The sequence below is a fragment of the Balaenoptera musculus genome, chromosome 5 (assembly GCF_009873245.2).
Source record: "Balaenoptera musculus isolate JJ_BM4_2016_0621 chromosome 5, mBalMus1.pri.v3, whole genome shotgun sequence".
Classification (NCBI taxonomy): Eukaryota; Metazoa; Chordata; class Mammalia; order Artiodactyla; family Balaenopteridae; genus Balaenoptera; species Balaenoptera musculus.
The window spans coordinates 88,000,957-88,012,278 of NC_045789.1; the positions used below are offsets into that span (position 1 = coordinate 88,000,957).

Consider the following 11,322-nt stretch of genomic DNA (forward strand, 5'->3'; position numbering starts at 1 on the left):
CTGAGGATGCATCCAAGCCTTCTGGCTTGGGGGACCGAGTGGACAGTGGGAAGAGCCACTAACTTAAGGATTTCAGGAAGAAGAGTGTGTTTTGTGGGGAAGAATACACATTTGATTTAAGACCTGTATAAGTTTAAAATACACTTGTATTTAGTGCCATGTGATTATGTAATGTCCTTGGTCTCCATTTCTTTCACTGTGCTGTTCTCGTCTCTAAAGCTAGATTTTTAAGCACACAGATCTGGTGCATTCATTCATTCATTCATTTGCTCATTCATTCATTCAAGAAGCATTTATTGAGCACACTTGCATTGATTATTCATTTATTCAATCTTCACCTCTGTTCCAGCCCAATACCAAGAATAAGCAGTAAATCCGGGCATGGAATACAGTTATTCTGCTATTAGGTTGTTTCCACTGTACAATAGCTTCCTCTTACTAAAGAAAGCAAGCAAGGTGTACAACAGGCCCTCTCTATGATCAGATCTCATTTAAATTTTCCCAATAACCCTATGAGATAAGTACTGTTATGATTTTTCAGGGAGGGAAAGATTATAAAGGGACAACAGGAGATATGGGGGATGATGGATATTTTCATTGTGATTGTAACAATTGTTTAACTGGTATATAGATATATATACAAGTCAAAACACCAAATTATACACTTTAAATTTGTAAAGCTCATTGCATGATAATTATACCACAATAAAGCTGTTTTATAGAATTTTTGGTCAATAACTACAAAGTAACTTTTGATAAGGTGTCATTTGCTGAGAAGTCAATAATTTAGTTATAAATGACAAACAAAAAACCTGTCCCTCTGTGTTTCTACCCCTTAGACCTCTGTTTCTCATTTTTTTGGTGGCCACTTTTCCCCCTGTACTTTCTTCTCCAGAATGGCTTTGGTTCAAATAAAGCTGAGTTTTTTGTTTGTTTGTTTCAGGTGTAATTTACAGAGGTCAAATTTACCCTTTTTAGTGTACAGTCCTGTGTGTTTTGACAAACACATACATGTGTGTAACCACCACCACAATCAAGATAGAAAGCAGCCTTTCGGCGGTAACCACCATCTTCCCGTAATTCACCAAAATGACCAACACAAAGGGAAAGAGGAGGGGCACCCGCTACATGTTCTCTAGGCCTTTTAGAAAACATGGAGTTGTTTCTTTGGCCACATACATGTGAATCTACAAGAAAGGTGATATTGTAGATATCAAGAGAATGGGCACTGTTCATAAAGGAATGCCCCACAAATGTTACCATGGCAAAACTGGGAGAGTCTACAATGTTACCCAGCATGCTGTTGGCATCATTGTAAACAAACAAGGTAAGGGCAAGATTCTTGCCAAGAGAATTAATGTGCGTATCGAGCATATTAAGCACTCTGACAGCCGAGATAGCTTCCTGAAACGGGTGAAGGAAAATGATCAGAAAAAGAAGGAAGCCAAAGATAAAGGTACTTGGGTTCACCTGAAGCTCCAGCCTGCTCCACCCAGAGAAGCACACCTCTTGAGAACCAATGGAAAGGAGCCTGAACTGTTGGAGCCGATTCCCTATGAATTCATGGCATGATGGGTGTAAAGAAAATTAAAAGACCTGGACTGTTAAAAAAAAAAAAGATAGAAAGCATTTCCATCCTCCCCCAGATTCCCTTGTGCCCCTTAGAAGTCAATCCCCTTTCCTCAGCCCCAGCTCCTGGCAGCCTCTGATGTATTCTTTTTCCCTACAGTTTTGCCTTTTCCAAAATGTCATATAAATGGAATTATACAGTACGGAGCCCTTGGAGTCTACTTCTGTCACTTTGCACAGGCTTTCTCCACCTCAGCGCTGTTGACACTGGGGCCAGATCACACTTTGCTGTGGGGCTGTCCTGCGCACTGTAGGATGTTTAGTAGTATCCCTGGCCTCCACCCACTAGATGCCAACAGCATCTCCCTCCTAGACTGTCCCCATCAAAAATGTCTTCAGATATTGCCAGATGTCCCCTGGGGGTCAAAATCACCCCTGGTTGAGGACCTCTGACCTAGAATAATGCATTTGAGATCACGTGTGCTGTTGTATGTAAGTTTCCATCCTTTTTACTTAGATAATCGTAACTACTACCACATACTGTCTGTGCAAAATAGGACCATGCAGAAGGAACTGGAAAGAACCGAACACAGACCCAAACCACAGTTGGAATAGGCCTCTCTGGGTTGAGGAATGAGCTGGTATGGAGATAGAAGTTTCATTTTCCTCTGAAAGCATTTTTTCTTCCAGACAGAGACTTGAAATATGGTAGTCAACTGCTCTCAATCCAAATGGGAGGTTTCACCTAAAATATCTACGGTTACTGAACTTCCCAGAACGTAGCCACACTCAGGAGTCGACAACTGAAAAGAAGGCAGGAGTGACTGTGAGGGGCGGTGCCCTGACCCACGGGCAGGATGAGCAAATCTCTCCATCTCTTGGAATGTCACGTATCAAACAAGGATTATGGCCAGTAGGACGGTTAGTGCTGCAATGAGGAAGTGCTGGGAAGTGAAGAAAGCAAGCAAGTTCCCTCTTCTCCAAGTGGCTGGGCGGGCACAGCCATCTCACCACTCTGGTTTCCACTGTTTGCTTGTTGGCTCGCTCGTGCATACTTTATGCTGTCTGTCCGCTAACAGCCTGTACCCACTTAATTGCCTGTGACCACACATCTGCTATGGTGGTGAGCGGCCGTCAATGCACTTAAGGGGTGGGAAGGGCTTTCGGCAGGGAAATGCTCTCCAAAATTCTGGAGCAGGGACTGGGGAGCAAAAAAATGCCCTGTGCTTGGCCAGACATAGAGCCTTTGAGATCTGTGCTGATTGGATGGGGGCACTGAGGTTTCTATTTGGAAGAAAAACACTTCTAGGAAAAGCATGAGTGGAATCGGCCTTTGCATTTCTCAAGAACACTGTTTATAATAATAGCAATCCCATGATTTTGCAAAGCTACATTTGTTGACTGAGTAAGTAAATAAGTGAACAAATTTCGTATACAGCTGTCCCAAGGCGAAACTGGGAAACAGATAAAGTTGATCATGGGTGCTTCCAGATTCTATGTTCAGCTCTTCTTTTTTGCTTTTTAATAAATTGAACAAATATTTAATGAGCAACTCCTAGGCTCCAGGCCCTGTGCTGTGAGGTAAGAAGCGGTATATGTTGAAAGTCACCACATTGTACACTTTAAATCTATTACAATTTTATTTGTCAATCATATCTTGGTAAAGCTGGAAAAAACAGTGTGAGAATGATAAAACACAGCCTTCACCCTCAAGTAGCTCACCGTTGTGCCCTGTGACAGCTGGGAACAGCTGGATTACTGTGTGATGAACAAACAATGGAAGCACAGAGGTGGCCTGTGCACTTCACCATCATGCTCTGCTTTCTCATGGCGCGTGGGCGAGACTGTTTCTCAGATGCTAGATCCCAGATGAATTCATTCAACAAATATTATGTGTCGGACACTGTTCTTGGCACTGGGTAGATAGCAGTGGACAAAAAAGGATAAAAAAAATCTCTGTCCTCAGGAGTCTCATGGGGTGAGGCCCACAGTACAAAAGTAATTAGGTAAATGATAGAGTAGATTTTGCAGAGAAACATAAGGCAAGCAAGAGAAACAGGCAGTGCAGGCGACCGGGCTGCACTTTTCACTGGGGTAGTCAGGGAAGGCCTCGTATTTGAACAAACACCAGAAAGAGTTGAAAGGGCAGATATCTCTGGAAAGAACATTCCAAGCAGAGAAATTAGCAAGTTCAAAGGTCCTGGGGTAGAAGCATAGCATTTGAGGGCTAGTCGACAGCAAGGCCAATGTAAGCATAGAGTAAGCTGGGAGGAAAGCAGGAGACAAGGTCCAGGTGCGGGGCCAGATGTGGAGGGCTGAGGGTTATGGTGAAGACTTTGGTTTTTATTCTGCGTTGTGATGGTATGTGCTATAGTTTGAACATTTGTGTCCACCCCAGCCTGCCCCCCGCCCCCGCTCTTCAGATCCATATTGCTGCTAAGATTCTACAGGGTTGGCCTGCCTGGGCTGAGTCTCGTGTTGACATCACCCAAACTCCCAGCTACGACGCAGCTGTGCGTGCCCATGGAAAATTCCTTTCCCAGGGCTGTGCCCAGTGCCAAAGTTTGTGTTCTCAACCACAATGCTAAATGGCCTCCAGATCCTGGGCTATATCACCTCCAGGGTCAATCCTCCAGTACACTCATCTTACAACAACAGCAGTCCTTGGAAGACCATACAGGAGCATAAAATAGCACACTGGTTGTGATGATTTTTAGATAAACTCAATCTTGGGACCACTCAACATGAGGTGGCACTCTTTGGTCCTCAAAGGTACTAGGAACCTTGGAAGTAAATAACCACTTGTTCAAGTCTCTTAGGGAAAATAAAACATGGTGCCAAGACAAGAATGAAATGTCATTTATATATGTTGAGAGGCAACATGGTAGGAGAAGGGCATGGGCTTTGGTGTTAGATGGACCTGACTTACCATCCTGACCTTATTTATTTATTTTTTTTACACACACACACACTGTATTTTATTTTTACAAGAGATAAATTGACTGACACCAAGCATTGTACATGGATGACCACAACAAAAGCAACAATGATTGCAATTACCAAACATGAAACACACTCATACTATGTCATAATATTGACATCCTGACCTTATTGCTTATTTTCTGTGCAAGCTGCAGCCAGAGACAAAAGCTCTGCATACGGCAATTTTCTTACTTGGAAATGAAAACAGGGCCTGCTTGCAGGGTTGTCACATGAGTAAAGAAATGAAGTATAGCGTATATGACACATTAAGGGTGCTTAATAAAAGATACTTTTATTATTCCTTGAGCACTCTTGCAGAGGCTGGGGTAGTACAGCGTGAGCAGTGCTTGTGCTTGTGTGTGCAGGTGTGTGTGTGCGGGTGTGGTCCTGGCCTGAACCTATCTGGATTCATCCATGTAAGACTGGCTGTGTCTGGTAAAGAAGTGGGTGAACTTCCAGGAGTGGGCTTGTGGGAAGATATTTGGGTAGAAGGAGAATAAGGGGACAGTTTTGTCAGGTGTTCCTAAGTGGGGATGGGAGAGTCAGCCTTGGACATTGTTGCCTGACCTGGTCCCAGAGATGTGAGTTTGAGGAGGGGCTTCCGGAACACACCAGCTGAGTTATTTTTATGAGATTCTAAGCCCCCCTGCTATTGATCATCCCCAGGGTGCCTCATTGACCCTTGTTTGGCTCTCTCCTCCTTCATCATGAGTATAACCAATTCCATTCGCTGTGGAAACCAAGAGTGGTGTGTCTGTTTTCCTGCTTAGAGTCTATAGCTACACCGTCATCTTTCCCATAGGCTGGAATCTCAAGTTGTATCTATTTGGATATATATGTAAATATGGAGGAAGAGGATGTTATAAAATGTTATGAGATGCTAAAAATGACCCTCACTTGAGTTACTCGATTCTTACTAAGACAAGCGTCTCCCTACTCCAACATCCCCAGGAAATAGCAGTCTTGCTCCAAAAACCCAACAAGACCATTCTCTGGTCTTTCTTCCCTCAGCTTGAGCTCATCTGGACTCTGACTCGCGTGGTTTGCATCCCGCTGAGGTTAGGGTGTTCGATTCCGTTTCGGATCTACTTCCTTCTTGCGGGTAGACAGTCACATTAATGGCTCCCAGCGGAGCCAGGACTCCCGCCCTGTATCCACACCCTGGTGTCGTCTCCTCCCACATGGACTCAGGGCTTGGCCATGTGACTCGCTTTTGCTAATGGGACAGCAAATGTAACACAAGCGGAGACTGGAAAATGATTGTGAGTTGAGTCTTCCCCTCTCTCCTGCTGCTTTTGGAACCTAGCCACCGTACGAAGAAGCCAAGGTTGGTTTCTGGAGACACACAGCCCAGCTAAGAGCCAGCATCCATGCCTAGAAAAGTGAGGAAGGCCATCTTAGACTACCCAACCCCATTATGAGCTGCCAAATGGTAGGAGCCAGATGACCCCAGGTGAGATGACTAGAAGAACCACACTGCTGAGCCTAATCAAACTGCTGACCCCCAGAGCCATGCACAAATAAAATGGTGGTTGTTTTCAACCACTGAGTTTGGGGATGGAATGTTACTCAGCAAAGGCTAAGTCACACAATTCTCTTTCTACCTTTTGTACTTTTCTACCAACTTACTAGCACTTTCATTCTGTCAACCACTCCTTCTGGAAGACAGTGCCCTCTGCCCCTCACAGGCACCTCAGCTGACCTTTCACCAAAGGGAAACTCATCCTGCACCCAGAAGCATGGGTTCCATCAGCAAAGGTCCAATGGCTGCCCCTGTCCTGCTTCCCCTTAAGAGTTAAGCTCTGACTTCACTGCATGCAAAGTTTCCTTTAAATTTTTTCTTTTTGGAAAAAAAATGTGGTTTTGCTTCCAAATGATGTTCCAAATGTCTCTGGCTCACCAAGGAGTAATCCCTCAGCTGGAAAACGCAGCAATGCTGCTATTTTAGTATGGCACCAGGCCTCTGGCTTCTTGATTCTGCCAGGGCTGCCGATGCTTCTTTGTGGAAAACTAAATCAACTGCCTAAGATACAGAGACTTGTCCCAAAGGGATATTTCAGAAAGGAGAGGCCCTCTGCCTTCTTTCCATTCTGCTTCTTTCTACCCAGCTCCTAGCTCCTCCAGCCAAAATGGGTCTTCTTCCCTTGGGGCAACCGAACTTCTAAACTGCTTAAGTGGAGGCCCATCTGCTGTCCCTGACCCTTTGGCTTCTCCCCACACTCATCCTAATTGTTCTCTGATGAAGGCTAAACGTAAGCCTGTGTAACACTCCAAAAATGCACGGCTGGCCGAACCCAACATTACCAAGAGAGACAGCTATGAGAAAACAATATGCCTGTTTGCTCGACCTCCCTTTCTGCAGGCAGACTAATTCTGGAAACTTTCCCACCCTCCGAGGGCAGAGGTGCTTTGCTAATCCTGCCAAGTGTCAAAATGCATGGCGTTTGAACAGCTTCTTCAGGCTAATGCTGTTTATCAGACTGTCCCTTGGTAGAAACTCCTGTGGATTCTGTGCAGAAAGCATCTGCCCTGGACCCAGTAAAGGGGGCAGTTTAAGGAGGGGTCACTTCTTATGGAACTAGTTGCCTTTTCTCAGGCACTGCTCTTCCCTGAAAGAGATTAGCTGGGCAAAGGTCACTGAGGAGAAGCCGTGGCTCAGAGGCCACCTCAGGTACTGGGAATGACTCATCGACCACAGAGAAAGGGACTGGGGCTTGGAGTGAGACCAGTAGAATCCGGGCCCAGCCTAGTGGTCTAAATGTCAGCTGTGACCACCTCTCGGGAAATGCACTCGGGATCCAAGCTTCCTAGGCCTCACCGATCTGGGTCAGAGAAGGCTCACGATGACAGTAATGGATCTGGCACCCCTTGCTTCTCTCTCTCTCCACCCAAAAGTTCCAGGAGCGTTCCCTTCTGTCTCACGTCCTCAGGGAAGCCTTCCTTGTCCCACTCCCAGCCCGATCATCCCTGGAATCTGCTTATCTATCTCTCCCTCCTTTGTGCCCCTGCTGTGTCCTGGACATTTTCCTGTAGAGAACTTCCACACTTGATTATGTTTACTTGTTTTCAGGATTTGCTCCTTCTAATGGACTCATGCCTCCTGCAGAGAGGGGATATGCTGTATTTACTCCATATTCCCAGCTGCCAACCCAACGCGGCGCTCAGCACTGAGGGGATGAGTGATCCTTCTCATTTTCCATTGAACTCGGAGAAGCCGGCCCACCCGAGGTCACCCAGCAGCCGAGCGCCTGAGCCTGGATTTAGACCCAGGTTTGTCCTAATCTAAAACCTGTGCTCTTCCAGTGCTCCACCTGGCCTCCCCAGGTAGTGATGCCTGCCCACCACCACACACACACACACACACACACACACACACACACACACACACACGAGCACCCTTACACGCACACAGAGGTCACAGGAGAGCATGGGCAGAATTACAGCTTGTCGGAGATGAAAATGATTTAAGACATCATGGAAACCAACTCAATTATTTAACAAACGAGGAAACTGAGATTAAAGAAATTAAATTATTTGTGTGAGTTGATATGCTTTGGACCTACTTTAAAATTTGGTCTAGGGCTATTCTCATCAATAATCATGCTTCTTTTAATTTAACCCAGAGCCCCGAGGAAGATACATGACTGAGTGACAGACAGTTCCTGCCTTCAGAGAGATTTCAGTGTAGTTGGGAGAGAAATATAAACTTAGCTATAAATACAGGGCAGGACACGAGGGGTTCGAAGCAGTTCAGGCCCTCAAAGGAGGCAGAACTCTCGCACTGACTTCGCAGAGTCAGGAAAGACTTCACACAGGAAATGATATTGAGATGAGCCTTGGCAAAAGGCTAGATGATGGACAGCTAGGGCCGGGGGCCCAGCACGTGCAATGGCACGGAGGTGGGAAAGTGCATCCTGTGTATCCGAGGAATGGTAACATGCAAATGGTAAGTCTGCCAAGCTCTGGGCTTTACCTACAGGTGCAGGATGGTAGGTGAGGCTGCGGGGGGAACTGGGGCATGCTTCTGGGTGATGAGGGCAGATAGGAAACTAAAGCATCTCCAGCTGGTATCTGGGAGGAGAGCTGCTGCTGACAAGCCCCTTGGGGGAAGTGAGCAGAAGGGACAGAGGCCTGGGGGTTTAACAGGACAGTAAGAGCAAGAAAAAAGCTAAGTAACTGGGACCCAATGAGAGCAGAGTTCTTTAGGCTACAAGAGAGGGGAAGAGGGATACCATTTTAAGGCACTAACACGGCGTTTCTCTTCCGTTTCCCACTCTCCCGGGTTCACCCTAGATATCCATTTGCTTATAGGAGGAGGGAGGACTGTGTGTGCAGTAAGGAGGGGGGAGGAGGAGGGGGGGAGAGGACATAGGGGTGGGGAGGGAAATCTGTGTGCAGATTCTTACTGATTACAGAAGGAATTCCAGAGAGATACCCAGGTACTGGGTCTTTGGTCATTCAGAATAGGATTATGCAGAAAGTTCCAGCCTTAGGAAACAGACCATTACCTCAAGAAGGGATTTTCCAGATTCTTCTTCCTCCTCTCTTAGTACATCAGGAGAAAGCCTATTATATATAAGATAGATAACCACCAAGGACCTACTGTATAGCACAGGGGATTCTATTCAGTATTCTGTGATAACCTACATGAGAAAATGATCTAAAAAAGAATGAATATATGTATATGTATAGCTGAAAGAAAAAAAAAAAAAGAAAGGAAGCCTGAAGCTTGGCGTTCTCCCATATACACAGTGAGATGCCAACGCCAGTCATTTAGGCCTCGTGGGAGTCAGAAAGGAGGAGACAAAAGTATTAGACGAGCCCACTCTTTTTCTCTACCTGAAAATCTTAAAAAAAGAGGAAGAGGTAAACAGACCGAGAAGAGCCAGGCCATCCTGCCCGTCCCCACCTCTGGGCCTGCAGAGGGAGGGTGTTAGAGAAGTGAGTGTCACCCTTGGGACTTTGGGAGGAAGCCACTGCATATGCCCCCCCATTAGAACCCAGGGAACAGTCACTGAAAAGGAGCTCTGCATGGTCAGCATGAGTGAGGCCTGAAGTTCAGTTTCCCTGGACCACCCTCAGTCTCATGGGGGGCAGATGCAGAGCTGGAAGCCAGTGGGCCCACCGAGGGGGCCTTCTGTTTGGAGACAAGGTGACCTCTCAGCTAACTAGAGTGGAGAGCCCATGGAAAGAGCTGGGCCTGCAGCCCAACTGAGACCGAGACACCAAATCATCATTGGGAGCGCTACCTGGGCTGGAAGAACGGGTCACACCTTGAGTACTGGGGGCCAGGAGGTCAAATAGGACCCAACCCAAAAAAAAAAAAAAAAAAGTCTCCGCAAAGACCAATAGACAGCACACATCCAGGGGCCTTCATGAGAACAAAGAACTCACTGCCCCTGGTGCCATGAGGGGAGAAAGCCCCCCTCCCTCCATACTCTGGGGCCTCTAGTGTGGGGAGGCAGAGGGAGCAGGGGCTATCAAAGACACAGAGTGTTTTTCCTAAAGGCCAAACACTATCCGAAGGGTTTAAAATATCAGCTCAAAGTTTAACTGGATTGACATTTAGTTTTTCCTCCCCATCCCACTAACTAGTGGGTGTGGCTCAGAGGAAAAAGACCAGATTAGTTCTAAGCAAAATAATGCTACTCTGTTTTCCCTTCACATCCGATATGTGGTGAGTTGTATTTGTGCAAGTGGCTACTCTGAGTCTCAGGACGTCAGGGCTAGTCTGGGCTCCCAGGCCTGGCGAGTAGGCAGCAAGCCTTGAGGACCAGCCCAGGCCCCTCTTACATGGTGGGCTCTGCATGGGCCTTCCTGGCACAGCTGCAGGCCACCTGGCTCACAGCACACAGAACAGCAGGGCCTGGCGGAGAGTGGCCCAAGCAAGAGGTGGGGTCTCTGCTTCACAAGGTGGGAACCAGGACTGGGACTGGGGCTGGCCCCGCGGGAGGGGAGGAGGGAGCTATGCAGTAGTGGGCGCTAATAAGGAGAAGAAAACAGAAGGGAAGTAAGATGCAGGAAGGAGCCTTAGGAAGATGAGAAGTGCAGACTCGATGTCCGTGAGAGGACCCAAAGCTGGGCCAGGGTCTTTGCCCCACGCCCAGAGGGTGGAAAATGGCCCACCGCGGGGCTGGGAAGCCGGAGTGCCCCGCGGGGATGGGCTGGGAGATTGTGGGGAGAATCTCCAGTCTGAGCTTCCGTGGACAGAGAGGGAGCTGGGGGAGAGATGCAGAAGAAGGTCGACACTGGTGACCCTGATTGCTGAGCGCTCTGCGCACAGTCAGGGGTACAGCTTCGGCAGGTTGCCCCCAAGGGGCAGAGGCCCAGGAGGAATGCTCAGGCCCGTGCGGGCGCAGCAGAGGCAGCGGGCCGGCCGGCGGGGGGCGTCTGGGGGTGCCGAGGGGCGCTGCCCCGGCCTGGCCCGGTCCACCGTTGCCCCCGTCCACCTGCGGGGAGCAGCGGCTTTCCTCCCCAGCCCGCCGGCCTGGGAGCTCGGCTTTCGCGAGGCGCTGCTGCCCCCTCCCGGGTGCGCTCGCAGGCCCCGGGCGCCGCGGGAGCTGCTTCGCCGCCGGGAACCTCAGGGCTGGGGCGTGGCCTGCGGGCCGCTTCCCGCGGCGATTCCCTCCCTGGTGTCCGACTCCGCTGCTCAAGCCCGGCCCCTCTAACGCATCTGCCTTCGAAATCACTTCAGTCCCTCCTCCGTCCCGGGCCGCATCCCCGTGTCTTCTGTGGCGGCTCCACTGTCTTGTGCGTCGCACGGTGGAACTT

The 11,322-nt window shown here is 48.2% G+C and overlaps 1 pseudogene; it reads left to right on the forward strand.

Annotated features, from left to right (window-relative positions):
* Positions 1 to 1,072: 1,072 nt before the first annotated feature.
* LOC118895921 lies at positions 1,073 to 1,572 on the forward strand (annotated as a pseudogene).
* Positions 1,573 to 11,322: the final 9,750 nt, after the last annotated feature.